We start from the raw sequence: 19,492 nt of genomic DNA on the forward strand, positions 1-19,492 counted from the left end.
CACAAAAAAACAGTAACTGGTAAGTGGAAGGCAACAAAATCTGAAAAGTGTGGCATGCATTTGGATTGAGCCCATTTTACTGTTACTCTTGAATAAAATCGGCTGCCTCCAGAAGTGAGCCAACTTGTAAACAAAGTCCATTTGAATTTAATTTAATTAGCAGGATACTTTTTTGTCTTTTGTACAGTTTCAATGAATACATAGCCACCTGTGACAAGGTAGGTATTTGATTTTTGAAAACAGTAATAACCATTCAGCTTTATAATAAAATCCATCTTAAATAGTTTATTTCTAAATATTTACGAGATATGAATGGTAAAAAATTACATATTTAAATTGTAATGTGTGACTTGAGGTAGAATATGTTAATTTTAAGTAGCCAGCCTTATAAACTCAAAAGTATAAAAGAAGGAAGTTTCTTTAAATGGATGACTCGTATAAATATCAAATTATGGACAGAAATACAGCTGTCTAAAACTTTAACAAAGCAAATGTACTCAAGTGTTCATTACTAAAATATTCATTACGTTCCGACTTCTTCCTTGGCTGCACTCACACAACCTGAGGAGAAGCTCTGAGGGACACGTTATGGTTTGCCTTTAAATAATTATTCATTTGCATAAACATGAATAAATAACAACATATTTTAAAAAGATCCTCCGTGGTTCTAATTTAATGCAGTTTAAAGATTTAAAACGAACAGCACAGCCAGCCGGTAAGACCATCAAAATGCAATTAGATTAGATGAAATCATTGTTATGTGTGATGATGTGTGTTATATCTAAAGGAAATGTCATTCTAATAAATGCCACGACTCGATCTTACAAAATAGATTCTTCTATTTGCATGTGAAGCAGGACACAGGCCTGATGTATGTGTTTATATGATATAATGAGGGAAATTTGTTTGCAAAGGGCAACTCATTCACTCCAAGCCTTGAAAGCCCAGAAACCCACTTAACACTGACATCTGAACGCTGAAAAGGTTGACACGTTAACAGCCACCAACATAAAACACTCTGCTGCTTTGTTCACTGCCTGCTGACCTGCGGGTCACTTATTCAATCAGTAATTTTCCATCATCACGCCTGTGAGCTGGTTGCAAAACTGACCTACCTGCTGCTGCAAAGATTTAAAAAGATCTGCGGCTTCTTTCATTCATACAAAATCGGCTCAAACCAATTAAGTAGAAATATGCAAATGAAAAAAAGATTTATTTGTTTTTGTCTTTGGAAAAGATGTTCTTTTTTCATGCTGTTTTCAGCGTTTGCATCCGGATTACTTCTCTTTGCCGAGGACTATAAGCCAGTGCTTGAGGCAGAGTGCTGTAGAGATTTGCATATTGTATCTCCTCTCTTGTTGTTGAAGTCAGCAGAGAGCAAATAAATAAATAAAGTCCTGAGCTAGAAAGGCCGGGCAGAGAACAGGGAACAAGACTTTTGCTAATTTCCTCAACCAAAAATTCATAATTAACATGTTCGACGCAGAGGCTGCAGTTGTCAAGGTAACTGATGACACCGCATTATCACTTGGCACTGCTGCACTCTCCATCCTCCCTGTTTCCTCCCATTCATCAAGCTGCCATTGAACAGATCGTAGCAGGGAGGAAAAGGGGGAGGGAGACCCTTCCCTAAAGAGCTCCTGCTTACTCAGAAAGACACGTTTGCATCGTTTTAATCTGGTATTAACCTTATAAAGTTGATTACTGCAACATATTATTATAGACAACAGGGAGCCCAGAATTATAACAAGGAATTATAATAATATGTATATGCTTTTGAAATGTATATAAGTATATCAGTAAAAACATTATGCAGTCTCACCCTAGCATGTTATTCTAAAGGAGCAGTATTAGGTACAATTGACTTTTTGGAGCTTTACATCATGTTATAATTTTATTCCCTCATCAAAAACATACCTCTTTCATTAATTGTTGAAAAATCCTTTAATCTCCCATGGCAACCATTCAGCTGTGCAAACCGCCTGGGTGGCCATAGCCCCGCCTTCAAAATACAGCTCCTCCTTTATTACTCATGGTATCTGAGAATGTCCACTTCAAATTTAATTCTTTCAATTGATTGTGAAATTGTCAATCACAGCACAGAATCGGTTTAATGCATACCTTGCTTTGTTTTCCTGATGATAGTAGCATAACCCACATTTTATAGAAGTGGTGTCATTAGGAACAGCTAAAACTATCAGTTCGTAACACAAGCCTGATACGAAATATAAAAAATAAGGACAAAAAGAAGCGAACAATCACACAAAAGCAAATAGTATTTTAATTTTTAGGAAACTGACTTATTTTTGAACCCATGAGCCACCTGCTGGTGACTAATTTAGATATGAGGGCTGATGATTTCTTTTCATTTTGTTTTTCAAGATGCAAAGTCAAATCTAACACTTTTCATACAGTTAGAAAAAAATCAAAGGCCTGTATTTTAAGTCCTGGTTCCTCCTGCCAGAATGGTCTGGTCTGCTCTGATTTGACAAAGATGGTGTGAGACAAACGCTCATATGAGCGTGTGCAACTAAAAAGTCCCAAACAGAACAATGTGTTTCATGGCAATGCTGCCAAGTCCAGGAGGAAAAGCCTGGACTACAAATGAGACACTGCAGGCAGTACAGAGGCAGACTGCTCTGTGGGAGATAACTCCTTTGTTTATCCGGGCTTTGATTCATTCTGAAATATCCACACAAATTAAAGTCTGCTGTACTGTGGAAAAGTCCCGTCTAATTTCTTTATATTTTGCTTCAAAGGAGCCAGCCACCCGGCGTTCCTTCAGTACCCAAGTACCTCTTTAAAACAGCTTCCTAAATTTTTAAAAGTTTGCAAAAGGAAAATTGCAGACTTCTAAAATGTTAGATTTGATGTCATTGATGTACGCAGTTGCATTGAAGGTACACCTACTGACTTGTTTTGAGTCAAGCCGAGCAATAAAGGTTTGACGAGGATGTTTAATTACTCCCCTGGAATGAATCATCACTCTTTCAAAAGCTGCATCCAAATCACAAGGAACTTCCTGCTCCGCTTTCATGTTGGTATTCAGCAGGGACTGTCATCAATGCAGCTGTGAGTGAAACCCCAAACCTCTATGGGCGGCGTTATTTTTGAGAGACTGCCTTCAGTGGGTCTAATTTCAGACATTTAGTGCAAAGTCTTTATGGATGGTTCTAGATTTAAAGCAAAAACAAAAAGAAAGACAAAGATTAAATGTGTTGTAATTTAGAAGGCAAGTAAGATGTTTCGTATATAAATTCTTGTGCCTCAAGTGAGAAACTTTAAAAAATTACAGATTAAGTTTAGTGGTTCCAGTTGAAAGCAAAAATAATTACTATTAAAGAAGTCAGTACATTTTCTCAAGTTAAATACGTCAGACAACGCACAAATATATTAACTGGAGGAAAAGTCACTGCTCACACTGAACATTTTCATTGGAAATATTATTAAAAGGAATGGTACATAATGTCAAAAACCTCAATACTCTCTTTCTTTGTACTACAAGGCCACAGTTTATGCAAAGTCAAAGGAAACTGTTGATACAAATGAAACAGGCTGACCGTGAGCAATACGAAAATAAACTATGATAGGTCTGCTGAATACCTGGAAATAAAGCTCCACTTTGCTGAATAAAAAGCAGCTTCAGTGTTAATGGAAGGCAACACTACAGGATGATAACAGAGTCTTTGAAGAACTTTTTACAAGCCGTCCTCTCTTAAAAAACCGGATTTTAACTTGACTGTATCTGAAATACAAATGTAAGTGAGAGTCGAGTGGATGATGGAAATGAAACAGGCTGGCCATGAGCAATATAAAATAAAATTGGGTACATTCCTGGAAGTAAAACTCCAGTCAGTGAATGGATGCATTGCTTCATTAACAGCAAGTACATCATGTTATGTTCCATTTGCCTGAGAATTACCAGTTTCACTAGCAAGACAGAAACCATGGCGTTTGCTAACTGTTGTGCAAACTACTACAAAAGGAGTGTATTCATGCACAAATATGTGACCAGTATACTACAGTTTCAAATAAACTGTTAATATTTTATACATGTAATGGCCATATTTTATATTGAGAATGGGAAAGGTGAAGAATGTGGAGCTTCTACGTGATGTTCCAACTTAAGGGAATGTTCCACTTGATTCCTCCACCTTGGAATACACTCCTCCTTCCACATATAAAACCAAAAGTAATCCAATATCTGTGTGCAGCAGCTGTTTGGACATCTGGCCTATTAATGAAAACTATGCATACAAGAACAGTTGCCTTGCAGTTCTTGGGTCTTTCTGCACATTCTCCCTGTTCATGCTTGGGTTCTCTCTGGGTACTCTGGCTTCTTGCCACAGTTCAAAAACATGACAATTAGGTTAATTGGTCTCTCTAAGTTGGTGTGTGAGTGTGTGTGTACATGTTCTGAGTATCTTTGTGTTTCCGTGATGGACGACTGAACATCTGTTCACTTTGTACCCTGCTTCTCACCCAGTGACCACTGGAGATGCATCAACATCCCCGAAGTGGATGGCTGACAGTCATTAACTGTAAGTAGAGGCTGTCCATGCAGTTTGTACCGGGATTTGCAATTATTTCCCGAAATTCAACCACTGAGAACTTGTTTATCCAACACTGGCTGTTTAGTATGGAAGTACAGTCAATTAATGACTCATGAATGTTTTGCTTAGTCCATAAGTTAATGAATACGGCTGAGCATTTCCGATCAGCACATTAATATTTACATGACCTGTCACAAGCGTGACTTTGCCGGGAACTTACGCTTTCAAATCTGACAGCCAATCAGATCTGACCATCGGAAATGCCCGCTTTAGGATTGGTCATCCATTCCCAGCAGTTTGGGAATGCGAACGTAGGCAAACGCCACATTAACCAATCAATGAGTTGGCCACGGAGCGCAGCAGCGTTCAGACAGAGTAACACGTTCCAGTGAGGCAGGCGGAGAAGCGGCAGCAGCCACGTACGCGGAGCCTCGGTGCGGGTCAGACGTTCACCGCAGCGCCCGCACTCAACTAACGAGACAGGATTACTGCGCAGACACGTCCGTCCTCCCCGCTGATGTTATGCGCTTCTAACTCTGCTTTGTTTTTGTTTTCCTTGATTTCTGTTTATGCTGGAGGAGAAACGTCACTGCGGCTAACCAATTCCCCCTGCTCCAGAACTGGGAATTTACAATGAAACATGTAAGGTGACACGTTTTATTTCACCACGCTGGGATCACAGAGGGAACCGAGCGAAGATAACAAAGGTAAAAAAACAAATTCCCTGTTTGTCTTGTTAGTTTAAGGGAATGTTGAATTTGAGAAGACGTCGGAGTGGAAAGTCTTAAATGTTGACTGCTTTTCAGGTGGCAAATGTCATTAAAACACTGCAGGGATAACATAGTTTATTCACGGGCAAATGAATCGTAGAGGTTTTAAGTGACGGCACATTTAAACCTGTTAAGGCGCATGTGTGGCACTGCAATGTCTGTGCGCTTCACTGCTGAGCTTCTGTTTATTAACTAAGACGATTAAAAAAAAAAATAAAAAATCCCCTCCGCATTGTGGATCAGTTCTTGCGAGCTATTGTCTCCCACTCCGCCTCTTTAAAGGGGGAAAATGGTGACTGGTGCCGCATCTCTGGGATCAGCATCCTCTCTGCGTAAAACGGCGGGGAGGGGGGTAGGGGGAAAGAAGCATTTCATTGCTTTCATTGTATCGATGTTGTTTGTGCTGCAGTGTGGTAGACCGTGTTTATCACGGGGGTGTTCGCTCTCATCTGCTGCCATGCATGCATACAATACAACACTGTAACGCCTCAACATAATGCAACAAAAACCCTCCCATTTCATGTCTTCTGTGATGCTCTGAATGCAGCAGCAGCTTCCATACATTGACTCATCTGGCTGCTTAAAATTAGGAGGTTGCGTTTTCCTTCCCCTAAAAGTGTGTTTTCTGCAATGTAGTGGAGTTTTAAGGAAATAAAGATTGATGGAATATTTGCAGAAACACTGGCACACACACACACACTCATGACTTGCTCTTAGGGGAGCATAATTGCCTCATGAATGTTAATGCATCGTCCTGATGCAGAAACACTGCAAACTAACCGCCTCCCGCCCCCTACTTTACTCTCTCATGGGCCTCACAGGAGCTGGCTAGCCTTACCTGACTTATTCTGTGCCTGTGTGAATTTGTAGGTGTGCGAATGTGTGTTTGGGTATTCATCCGTGTAGGTGTGTGTGTGTAGGTGCATGTTTATGGATGATATCACCCTGCATATTGTTGCGGGGCCATGTGTGGTTGCGGATGTGTTTTAACTAGGATCATTAGAGCAGCACACCTACACCTGTCTCATCCAGTCCCTGAAGTGAGGGTGCATTAGGGAACTGCTTCCCATCCTCTGTAATTTAGGCTCTGAAGGGTTCACTTTAGGCTGCATAAAGTAGTTGGTGTGAAAACTGCAGAACAGTAACAAATGGAAAATTTGTTGAAATTCACCTGTTTGTGATCTCCTTTTTAAAAACACACTTTCATATTTCTTTTTTATAATGAAGTTAGTTTTAATAAAATCATCCACCAGTATTTGCTGAATCCTGTTTAGCGTTCCTGTTCAGGAATACACAAAAACAGGCATAAAAGTCTATTAAAGGGCCGACACACAGACACATGAAACAAACAACCATGAACAAAAGTTCATGGTCAGCAGTTGGTCTAACATGCTTTGGATGATGGGAGAAAGATAGAGAACATCCAAACTCCACCGTTTGATTTGAATCCAGGACCTCATTGTAATGCGGGAAGCAGGCTGACTTCTACATTATTGTGCAGTCTCCAATCACAACATTACGGAAAAAATAAAAATAGAAGTCCCAAAAGCCAAATTGATAGTTACAAATTGCTCATTTTGTCCTGACAGCTGCCTTGGCAAAACTTCATTTTTTTTAATTGTAGCAAAACCAAACAGAAAACTAAATGAGTATTTTGGATGACATGTGAAAGTATTGATCGCATCAGTAATTAAACACAGCTGGCAGCGAGTATAAACAGGCCGCGGGTCGATTTGCACCTTTACTAATTTGCAGCCCCATTTACCCATCCCGACCCCGTTTCATTTCGCACATGCAAACTAATCATTTTGTGCCCTGAATATTATTTTATTTATCTTGGTAATTAAATATTTGATAAAAAAAAATATGGTCATGAAATATTTTATTTCGAAGTAGTTTTTCTTTTAAGATTGCCAGACTGAAACCTCTTTTAGATAGACATTGAATATTAGAGATGATCAGCTAAGAATTATGTTTGTAAAATTCTGATCTGTCAACACTAATTTGAACTAATTCTGATTCCTCTTTAAGAACTGTTAGTAGGTAAAGGAACAGCATTCAGAGTATTTCTTCCATCCTTCATTCTTTTAGTGGTCACATTTTAAGCTGTCTAATCTGGTAACTGTTGTACATCTGCCTTAATAAACGAAGACATGCCATTTGGTTGGATTTTTTCTACATAATTATTTTCTGAATTTAGCTGGGATTAATGGATAGGTGTACCAAAGCTGGCTCTTGAGTAAAATACTTTATGTTGTGTCTGACATCTCTATTTAAAAAAAAAAAAAAAAAAAAAAAAATTGTTTGTGATAATCTGAATAGAAAAAACTAAGTTTGTACCATATTTAGGTTTGCCAGGGTTTTCACAAAATCATTTAGCTGACGGAGCACCTTTGGTAAACTTTGTTCAGCCTTCCTGTTTTCTGCTGGAAGTCTCGCTCTCTCACACAGACATGCTCAATATGTTGCAGACAATACATTTCACTTTTATATCATTTCTTATTTCTCTGTGCTTCTGCTGACTTCAGTTCTCAACACCTCACTGATGAGGAAAATGATTAAATCTGAGTCTTCTTCACTCATTAACAGGTTCCACTCTAAAGAGTGTTGCTCTCTGGCTTGAAATGTGGTATGCCACCACATTATAGTAAAAGTTCCCAGGCTGTTGCAATAACTCCACTGTTCAAGGCTTTTATCAACACATTCATTGAGTAAATGCTGATATTGATGGCAGATCTTGAGCCAAGAATATCTCAGTAAGGAAAATATTCTTGATGACTTTTTTTTCTGACCAACAGATGTTTCTTTTCCTTCAAACAAAGTCAAATGAATAAAACTTGACATAAGAAAGCAAACAATAATGGCCATGAAAAAGGTCCTCTTTGTCTCCTAGAGGACTCACCCTGCATATAACATTAGTTGTAAAGGTCAACTATTGACATTTTTACTGCCCTATTAAGAAATGTTAATGTAGTGAAACCTTCAATTAAAAAAAAATAAATCCGGCGTCTCATTCATAACATCACAATTTGCTGCCAGTTGGTAAGATGAAACAAATTAATAACTCACTTTGTGAACTGATAAATCAGTTGTTTTGTTTCTTGATTGATCCTTAAGAGATATAATAAAAACATCCATCAAATGCTCTTTCTGAGAGCCGCTGAGTCACACCAGCGTCCCGAATGAGGCCAGAGCGAAAAGCCCTGCTGGACCCAGGTGCCGCCAGAGGACATGTTCTGTTTGAGTGAGGGGTGTAGCTGCACGCGATTATGCGATTTGTGCAGCACTACAGCTGAATGATCATACTTTCAAGCTGTTTGTAAGCCTCTAGACGCCCACCTTTGGGTGAAATCAGCAAGTTCTCACCCACTCTGTGCAGGCTGCTTGGAAGGCATCCTTGGAAATGCAGGGAATCACTGACAGGAGAGTGAGCAGGTCAGAGAGTTTGTGTAGCCTCCTGACGATACGCTCTGCAGCTTATAAATTGGTGATATAACTATCAGACTATCAAAGTGAGATGTGCTTTAAAATGCAGTTAGTTCTGGGTTCCATTTTTCAGTTGCATTCTTTAATTTCCTAAAAAGCAGACTTGTCAGGGGTTTTAAATGGCCGTGCTTTCTTTTATGATGGGTGACTCCAGCTCTCCTATAGATTGTTTGGCCTGCGAGCTGGAGGAGGTGGATCGTCTGCAGCTTTCACCATTCATCATGGCTGTTTTGTGAGTCAGTGGTGATTAATCTGATTGGTGGTGTTCAGGCTCCGTGTGCCGCAGAGAGTACGCCGGGAACGGGCTTATGTGCCGAGCTAAATGGCCTCGACTGCGTTTATGCTTTGGACTTTCGGAGCGTCTCAGGTGTGCACGTCACAGCCGGACATGTGGGAACATGGCTGGTGGTGTAGTCAGCGCAGGGCCTCCTTCAGGAACAAACATTACCATGTTGGTCAGTGACTATACCACCTGATTCAACATCTGTGGGTGTAAGCTTCAGACTATGAATTTTAAAACAGGCAGTCTTAACCCATCACTGTTAAACAGCAGAAGAATTTCCGGTAAAAAAAAAGGGATAAGATGTGACTGTGTAAAACTCCACTCTGGATCTTTATATGGACAAATTATTGTCATAGGCATTTTTTTCCTTAAGCTAAACCAGGATACGTTTTACCCAAAAATGGTTAACATCAGAGTTTTTAATGGTTTTTAAAACAATTGGAATAGATTCAAATAGAAATGTTGACTATTGGGTGTCAGTCACTGAGTTTTCATTATGAATATTAGAGCACACTATTTATAAATTATAAAATGTTATTTTCAAGCAGTTAGAATGTTTTAGCAACATAACAGGTAATGGTTTTATCTTGTTGGAACATTTTAGGTCTGACTCTGACTAAATACTGGCAGTTACTGGTACCAGCCGTCATTTTGGTGGCCGCCTGCACTGCCTGGGTTTTCCAGGAATTTCTGGCAGGAGCTTTCAATATTTTGACTGATGTTTGAGTATTTGTGAAATCTGTTTGGGGCTCTATTGACTTCCTTTGGGTTAAAGCTATTAGTTTTCTTATGATGAATAACAACTAGCTGAGAATAAATCTGTACTGAATGGGTTTTATGTTCTGCTGTAGAACATAAACCATCAATGTGGGCAGCATTTTTTTTACCTATAGGTGATGTTGGATGATGCTATTTTCTCAGGATTCACTATTCATAGTTGAGCTCCCCTATAATAACAAAAAAAAATCAAATCATGACAAAATTTAAACTTCAGTGTTAAGGGAATCAAAATAATGCATCAGGTGTGAAGATCTGCTGCAGAGAAACTTCAGACAGGCTAAATATCTTATTGGCATCCAAAGTGTGAATTCCTTATGCCTAAAATATAACAGGCATATAATATTGCTCCTTTGTGATAAATAATATTGGTTATTTGGGAAAATTAAAGTATTTTTGAATTTGAATTTAGATTTGAAATAAAACTTCACACAATGATGCTGTGATGATATTGAGAGCATATGATGCAGTTTTAACCTAAAGACTTGCATGTTAGGGTAAGTGCTCACTGTAAGCCAGTGTTTCTCAACCCTGGTCCTCACCGCCCCCCTGTTCTGCATGTTTTAGGTATTTCCCTTCTGCTACACACCTGAATTGTATCTCTGGGTGATTAACAGGCTTCTGCAGTACTTGATGGTCATGCAATCATTTGAATCAGCTGTTCTGGAACAGAGGCACATCTAAAACATGCAGAGCAGGGGGGCGGTGAGGACCAGGGTTGAGAAACACTGCTGTAAGCCATTCCTTTATTGCTAATTTTTCTTTGGCTTCCAATATTTGAAATTAAAAATTATTAATTTCCTAAAACAATAATTTTTCATCAAACATTGCATCCCATAAGAAAAAATGAAATAATTTCAAGAAAAAATAAATCATTTTAAACTGGTTTAAAAATGAAGACAGCCCAAAGATAAAAGGTAATAAAATGACCCGACTCAATAATGCTGAGTTGTTCCAATTTCTTTTCTTGGTTGTATACTAGAGTGAATAAGTTCTTGTTTGCTTTTTGGCCACACTTAAATGTTTCAGAGCCTCAAACACATTTAGCAACCACAGTTTGACTGTTGATTTGATGATCATTTTCTGACATGATTTATTATAGACCAGAGGTATTCAAAAGGACTCCACTTTAGTCACAGTGACTTTGTTTCTCATCTGTTCTTAAATGTCTGATGTTTGGGATAAAAACTTTTTTTTCTGCTTTTAGAGATTGTTTGGCCTACTTCATGAATAGATTTTTTCCCCCCCAAAATAACACAAGTACAGACTATCCTCGTCTATTACCATAATTTTTCCGATCTGAAACACAAAGAAACAAGAAGAGAATAAATGTGATTTTTTTGTGTGTCTTTTATTAATGAATGCCACAACAGAAGTTGTAACAACAACCACTAATTGAACAATTTTTTATGAATCCCCAACTGCTTTTTCAAAGTTTTCCCAGCATCCTGCATGACTCTTTCTGGCCGAGACAGTTCTATGAAAGAAAATGGAGGTCAGCATCTGATGCGTAAGGGCAAATAAATCATCCAAAAGACCATCTAATTAAAAATAGCTTCAGCAGCTCATGTCATGTAACCAGAAATTCACATCAGTCGTAAATAAGGACGGAAAGCGTATAAACACACTGGAAGTGATTTTCATGCCTTGATGCATTAGATGTAATTGGCAATAGTAAACCTTGCATGGCTGCACAGAAGTGACTCCAGTCACAAGGTTACTGTGTAAACTCTTCCACTTTTGACTGGTCTTTAATTTTGCAAGACGAACGTCCCTTTCTGTACACAATTAAACCCTTACATATTTCCAGAATATAAACGTACATGAATGTTGACAGAAAAAGTGGGGTTTACATTCGCACTGAGGAAAAGGATTATTTTTATGTACCTAACGCCCTAAAACTGTAAAGCACTTGAAATAAAAACAAAAACCTGGTGAAGTAGGAAAGAGGTTGAGTAAAGCAGGAGCGCAGCAAATGCTGCGAGGTGAATCCGTGTCAAGAGTAACTATGCAATATGCAAATGTTTTAATTAATTGCATCATTCCCGCTCAGCTTATTAATCCACATGCTCTCTTCATAACTGTGAAGCAGATCTTGACAGCCACTGTGAATGAGGACAATTGTGAGACATCTCACACACTGATTTTTTTTTTTTCACTCTTTGCTGTAAAGTCCCAAAGCTGCCGCCCTGCAAAGCCACTATTTCTTTGAAAAGACCATCGACTGAAAAATTAGTCAAACTAATCCATGTGATAATTATTCCACTTTCCTAGGGAAAAAAAAAGAAGTGCCATTTTTTTTTTTTTTTGGAGACAGCTTTGGAGGGTGAAAATGAAACATCCTGTTTTGCAGTCATGTATGTGCAGCAGTGGGATGTTTGCCACACAATCCAATCTGTTGAAGATGGTGGATGAGTTTGGCAGAAAGACTGGCCTCACACATCTGCTCCTCCCTCACAGCCAACTGGGAGGCGCCGGTCCAGCGAGGAGCGTTTTCATTTTCTCATTCTGTTAGCAGTCCACAACTTCAGGCCTGAGTGCCATGACTAACCTCTTGGTAAATAATTAGAGTTGGAGCAGCGGCACTTGGTGGCCACTCAGCTTTGCTCGAGCTGCAGCACCAACAAGACAAGTCAATAAACGCTCTTAGCAGGAGCAGAGAAAGCTGCAAAGTCAGAATCTACAGCTCAGTAACAAAACATTGATATTGTGAAAACATTGAAGGTTTTTACTGTGTATAGGAAGGGTTGTTTATTTTGCTAAATTAAATCCAGTCAAAGAGGGAATGAGAGTAAAGATCATGATGCTGCCACCGCCCTGCTTCATAGTTGATATGATGTTCTCAAGTTTTTTAGCTTCCTGAAATGTTATTAAGAGCAAACGCTTCAGAAGCTTTAGGGTTCCCATATGTGAACTTCTACATTTGACTAAGGCAATAAATGCAATTTTCTACTACTTTATTGTTTTTGTTATATTGGCGTTTAGGGAATATAAATAATTTTGACACATCTTGATGACAATAAGCAGGAAATGCTTTTTATACAGTATAAAAACTTCTGATTTCAACTGTATGTTTTATAATTAAAAAATTTATATCCTATTTTAAATCCTTTTATAAATGCAGAGGTTCAGAGATTTGCTTGATCCAGATTTGTCTTCTGAAGCTCTGACCTGCTCATGACATTCAATATGTTCCTCCTTTGTAACTAGTCATTCATTTTAGATTCAGTTTTTTTAGATTCAAAACCACATTCAGATTGTATCCTTGCATATTATTAATGTCATATATTTGACATTCAATTGCTGAAGTTTGAAGTGAATGAAATCATAAACTGTTTTCAGCTGCTGAGTGAGATTTCTGCAGTATCAGTTTAAGTTTATCCAAGGATCATGCTCAAAATACCAACAGTACATTCATATTTCTTTATATTTATTGCATTTGGGCATAACTTAAACTAGGTATTCTTTGTTTAGTTATCATTTATCTGGCATGTACTTCAGTTTTGTACATTTGGTCAGATAACAACTTCAAGCTTTAAGCTATTTTATTGGAATTTTTTAAATTCCAATAAACACAAAGGCAGGCATTTTGAATGGAGATTTTTTTACAAATAAAAATGTAAAATGTTTGTGTAGATATGTATTTAGTTCGTAGAAACATTTCTACCTGCAGTTACAGGTGCATGTCTTTTGGCAAATGTCTGCACTTGTAGGCTCGTTCTCATGTAGAAATTAAAAATTGTGCCTTTTTTTCTATCCATTCTTTCTAAATAGCTCAGGCTCAGATTGGATGTTGAGCTCCAGTGAACAGCGTTTTTTTTTTCTTAAACCTCCCAATAAGATTAACATCTAGGTCTTTTACGTGAACATTTTTTGATATCCTGCAGTGGTTATCACATTATCACTGTGTACAATATAAATATTAGAATATGACTGTACATAAAGTTAGAATCCTTTTGTTTCATCCTTTGTATTAGTGGGTTTCCAAAGTAGGTTAACAGGCACCAAATACATCTGGTATAGTGTGTCGTTACTGTATTTAATATGTGTACATTCATTCATTCATTCATTCAACGCAATGCCACCAGTCTTATGTTTTGTTTATTTCTGTTTGAAGATTGGCCATGTTCAATTTGTTCTGATTTGAACATAAACTGACTTCAGCTCAGGGCTGCATGGTGCAACAGTTTGTAGTGCTGAAGGTTCTGGGTTTACATCTGTCTGCAGAAAGTTTGACTTTTCTCCTTGTGCATGTGTGAGTTCTCTCCAGGTACTCTGGTTTCCTCCGACAGTCCAGAAACATGACTGTAATGTCGGGTTATTCGTAAGAACAAGCAGGCACCGACTATGGATGGACGGATGAGTTCAGCTCCATCATGACACAAACATGCAGTGAAAGTATGATGGAAAGTAACAAGTTACTTTTACTCATGTAACTAATTAAATAAAAATGTTGCACATTTTAAAGACATTTTTAAAGTCTGAACTTTAGCTTTTACTTGACTATATTATGTGTTCGATATTGCAGTCAGTGAGGTTTGGAATCTCATCCATGGCTAAAAATGTTTCTATTGATGGAAATAAGTGATGGATGTCACTTATTTCCATCCATCTGATATATTCAGTCTGTAGTTGGTTTTGGACAATTATGCGAAATAATGTTCCAATTGAATTATTGCCTGTTTAAAAGAATATGAAAATGTGCAGTAGTTTAATAAATAGTCACATTGTAGCAACAGTAAGTATCTATACAGATGATAAGATTAGACATTTTGAATCGTGGCTCTATGAGGTGCATCTGTTGATCTAATTGTACAAATTCCAGTTTACAGGATGGAAACTCAGTGCAGGAATAGAAACGTCTAAATGTGTGACTGAGAATCAGTTAGGATTCCTAGAATGTGTTTGTTTCTGTCCTCAGCAGCACTTTAACCACACGCTTTTATTGTGTTTTAAAGTGCCTTTTCATTATTCTTCTAATTAAATGTAGATGGTGTTTAATTAAACTTTACTCCTTTAGCTACTGCTAACTCACTAGCTAAGCATCGTTCCAGTATCTCACACAGATTAAAACAAAAACTACTGAATTATGACGGCAAGAAGGAACTGTAGTTAAACTGAGAGAAAAGCCAATTTAATGGTTTTCATATCCGCAGCCATGTTTTGTCATGTTGGAGATTGGCAACAGACCCCCACCCCTGCAGGCAAACTGGATGAATCCATGTTTGTTACTGGACAAGTTTTAGGGTTTGGATTTCAATGTTGTGAGTGAAATCACTTCCACTCTAGCTCTAGTTTTACGCTCTTTCTATCCCTGTATTTTGATATATTGGACAAATATAATGCTTAGTGCACAATATGTACATTAATACAAGCCCAAACAGTCAGTCTGAACAGTGCACACACAGTTCAGGTTTGCAACAAGCAGATCGCCCTCCATGAAAAGCCGTTTTACAACACTGTGTGCAATAACAGACAGTTAATGGAGGCCTGGACCTCGTGGAATACTTCACTCTTTATGTAGTCATCTGAAAACCAGGGTACATTTATGGATTTTTATTTTGAAGCTCGTTTTGTTTCATCGCTGCATCAGTGGAGAACACAAGGGCAGTGCATTGACCTTTATGGACAGAGTTCACTGCGCTGAAGGCTCTGCAAGCTTCGCCCCACTCCATGTTGGAATACAGAGCCAGGCTGTTGCAAGTCCTGCTGCTGCTGCTGCTGCTGCTGCTGCTGCTGCTGCTGCTGCTGCTGCTGCTGCTGCTGCATGCCCTTATGTACTGGCTCTCTTCCCAGCATGCTTCATAGAAGGGAGTTATTAGGAGGAGGGGGTGAATAGAGATGAGAGGAGGCAGAGAAAGGTTGAGATTGTGGGTAAAAACAAGCGGTCAGAGGAGGTGGATGAAAGAAAGAGGTGTTAGAGGAGGAACTGAGTGGATGAGGACGAGTAAACTGAGAGCAGATTCTTTAAAACATGCTAGTTTCTGAGACGATGGCTGACTGAACAGTGTTGATATGTTGGGCAGCACAACCACGTTTTTTTTTTTTTTTTTTTTTTTTTTTTTTTTTTCTTCTTCAGGTTTGTTGCACATTTGCAAATATCCTAAACATGAAATGAGTAAATTCTTTCAACGTTACATTTTTCTGTCCTCTGTTGTTGTTTTACATTATCTCTTTTCAGTGGTGCTAAGCTATTCCTAGTGAAACACTCCAACCCACGCACCGCCAGGGAGGGAGGGAAGGAGTGAATGGATGGATGGAGTGAGGAAAGATAGTGTTTGTGCCATGACGGAGGGGGTCACCGCCTGTCAGGGAGCTTTTGTGTCTTTAAAACTCATGTGCTGTTGCCAGTGAAAGTCAGTCATGCATACAACATGGAGACAGACTTACAGTGTACCGTAAACATGACCACAGATGAACATCTATGCTTTAGTGCTTAAGCTGTCCCCTAATGCACACACTCTGTTTTCTATTCTGGTTAATTAATGTTCCACTCCTTATTGATTGGCTGAATTCTGGGTCTGCATTTTTATTTAATAAAAATGTCGGAGCAGTAAAACTGATTTGTACAGTAATTGTTGCAATGCATTGCAAAATTATTGATGTTGAAATTTTTTGAGTTCTGCCACATTGCACTTATAATGCGACTAAACACTGTTAGTATGGTGACACATGGTGGTGGCAGCATCATGGTGTGGGATTGTTTTTTTTTTCTCTGAATGGTGTTTGGAGGATGAATGGAGCTAAATACAGATCCTGGAAGAAAACTTGAGAGGCTGCAGAGCTAGGGGCGTTTATTGCATCGTTTATCATTGTCGTAAAAATGCCTAAAAATGCCATCATGAGACTTTTGATTAACTCTCACAGCACTTAATTCCAATTAACGATGTTTGAAAACTGTTTAAATGTAATTATCCATTTTTTCTCATTTGTTCCATGAGTAATATATTTCAGTAAACTCAGAAATATGATTAAATGCAGCTACTACATGCAGTTTAATGATAAAAAGCAAACTTCTTTATATGGCTGGTGGCCTGAAGAAGCCTGTTTCACGTTCTTGTCAAGATCAGTGTTTGTAGGGCTATAGTTTTCTTTTAGCTTCATAGTTGTCCACTGCTGTTTGTTGGTCTATCACTTAAATTAATAATAAATAAAATGCCTCGCATTTTGTGGCTTTATGTAAAGAAAAGAAATGGGGTCCTGTTTTACAAAAATTGCCTGTGTTTACTTTAGCAACCAAAAGCCTTAACAGAAACTTATGTCACTGACAGTAGCCATGTCCATATGCTTCGCAATCTACAAGTTGTCATCCCTGTAAGTGAAGCACAACATTACAGAGTCGCCAAACTCTAAAAGCTTGCATCGCTCAGGGAAGGATTACTCATACATTTAGGTTTTATAACACTCGGCGCTTAAAATAACTGCATTTTCAACCAGACCATTACTGCAGTTTAGATAAATGAATAGAAAAATATTGACATTTTGTTTGCTGATACATTAAATTGTTCATCCAATGAACAATTTCAGAAAAATACCAAGACATAGTGTTTTTCAGAGATTTATTCTCTTAAATCAGCCACACAGAGTTGCAGCTTTGGCCACAAAAGAGGAATTCATTTATCTGAACAAGGTTATTACTGTTCAAAGTAGTGTAACAAAAGCATGTGTAAAATGATTTATGATGTAAAGGTGTTAGTGATTCCTAGTACACACTGCTAAGAGGGCGTCAGCAGGACAAATTCATGCATGTGTGTCACAAACACAGCAAGGCGAATGACCGAGATCAGCAGGGAGACGGGAGAAGCAGGAAGACAGAGGGAAAACAGCGGGGATTTACATGCAGCCACACTGGCAGGTTCACCAGAAAATGGTGCAGGCAGACAGCGTGTTGGACAGACAGACTGCCAGATGAGCTGGGGGACAGAAGACGGGGTGTAAATTCATCCATGACATGGTTGTGGTGCTTAATTTTTCTTTTCTGTGCTCTTTCTGTGTTAGTTTTATTACATCTAATACCATACACTTCTTTACAGATTCACCTGGTATAATGAAGAGAAAGAAATGGTACTTCAGCTCCATGCAGAGCATTAAAGTGTTAACTTCAATGTGTTAAATCCACACTTTTATCCATGCGCTCACATATTCCCGGTTTTTATTGAATCATTACACTTGCCGCCTAGAAAGCCAGTGGAAGTTTGGCTATTTGTCAGCGGGGGCTTCTTAATTACGACATCTGAGGAAGCGGGTCGGAAAAGCCCCTGGAGGGTCGAGACACACTGATGTGAAGCCAAGCTGTCAGGGCAGCAGAGCGCCCAGAACTTTCCAGCAGAGAGGAGGACCGGCCTATTTAGGTTATTGTGATTCAGGATATAGTTCAGCTCCGACCCTAACCCCAGAACATGCTGTTCTTATATTTTTCCCCTTCACTTATATTTTACAACCGATCGTTTATTTTCTACGCTCTCCTTCTCTGCCGTCTTGTTGAGGTTTCTCAGTTTTTGGCGCAGCCGCTCTGACTGCTACAGTATCAGCTGGAGGTATTGTTGTTGCTCCAGGAGATGAGTCTTGTCCTGATGGTGATCTCATTTCTGTTTGCTCTGAAATGTAACAGAAGGATCCAAGAGTCTTGGGCAAAAGTGAAGAAAAAAAAATACAATAAATTCTATCTGCAATTAGCAGATGACTGATACCACAAATTAAAGCTGCTTTTTTTGTAACTGTAACCTGAAAATGAATCATAAGTGAGTTAAAATTAACAGCACGCACTGCTGGGGTATGTTTTCATTGTGAGGCGGTGTATTATTCTGACTCTGGATCCAAGTATTTGGGCCCTGAATTCTGTATTGGCTCTATCTGAGTTCATTAAGCTTCACAAAGTGTCATTTTTGTTTAGAGGCAAAAATCCAGTCCAATGACAGACTTAAGAGTGGCGTTAATGAGAAATGTCTTTGCAGTTACAATCAGTAATTAGCAGAACCTGACACAAAAAATATGCTTTAAACATATTAGCAATATTTATATAGTTTATATAGTCAATATTAAAAAAAGTATTTTTCCAAATTATCCACATTCTGAAAATATCAAATTCTATATATCCTTAATAACTTTGTGGCAATGAAACTAAAGTGTCATTGCTACAAAGTTTCATCTGCTGGAAAAACTAAAGTTTCATTTCTAATACAGCAGCTGTAGTCAGGTGCAAGTTTTTCAAGAGAGTTGTTGAAATAGAAAGTTTAATTTCTTTAATTTTATCTATTTATTTATGTCACCATAGCAACATTTAACTATGTTTTCACATCTCACATGTTTTTCTGCATCCCTACTTTACAGAAAGAGATTATTTTCTTTCATAAACAGACTAATTTTAGTCAGTGTCACACTTGATGAATGTAATATTCTGACTCATTTCATACATTTTGTAGTCGCATCAATAGTATTATAAAATAATGAGATCTTTACAGCAGTGTGATGCTGGACCACTCCCAGCGACGAAGGCCTCATTCTGTAAACAGAACACATTCACACATCTGTGATCCATTTCTTCCTCTGTCCCTCTGTCAGATGGGTCCATATGGCATCTCTCGCGTCCCCTGCTACCTCTATCAAAGTCACATCTCTGCTGT

At 38.5% G+C, this 19,492-nt stretch overlaps 1 protein-coding gene across 2 annotated transcripts in view; it reads left to right on the forward strand.

Annotated features, from left to right (window-relative positions):
• The first annotated feature begins 4,887 nt into the window (after positions 1 to 4,887).
• The window catches only part of LOC103146428 (protein shisa-7-like), a 38,106-nt gene continuing 23,501 nt past the window's right edge, over positions 4,888 to 19,492 (forward strand). The window contains exon 1 of one of the 2 annotated variants that reach the window (XM_007564345.2): positions 4,888 to 5,260. The gene's annotated coding sequence lies outside the window, so the exon portion shown is untranslated. The remainder of the gene's footprint in view (positions 5,261 to 19,492) is intronic. The other variant, XM_007564346.2, reaches the window with a different exon arrangement.

This window comes from Poecilia formosa, unplaced genomic scaffold, assembly GCF_000485575.1.
Source record: "Poecilia formosa unplaced genomic scaffold, Poecilia_formosa-5.1.2 Scaffold158, whole genome shotgun sequence".
NCBI classification, from domain to species: domain Eukaryota; kingdom Metazoa; phylum Chordata; class Actinopteri; order Cyprinodontiformes; family Poeciliidae; genus Poecilia; species Poecilia formosa.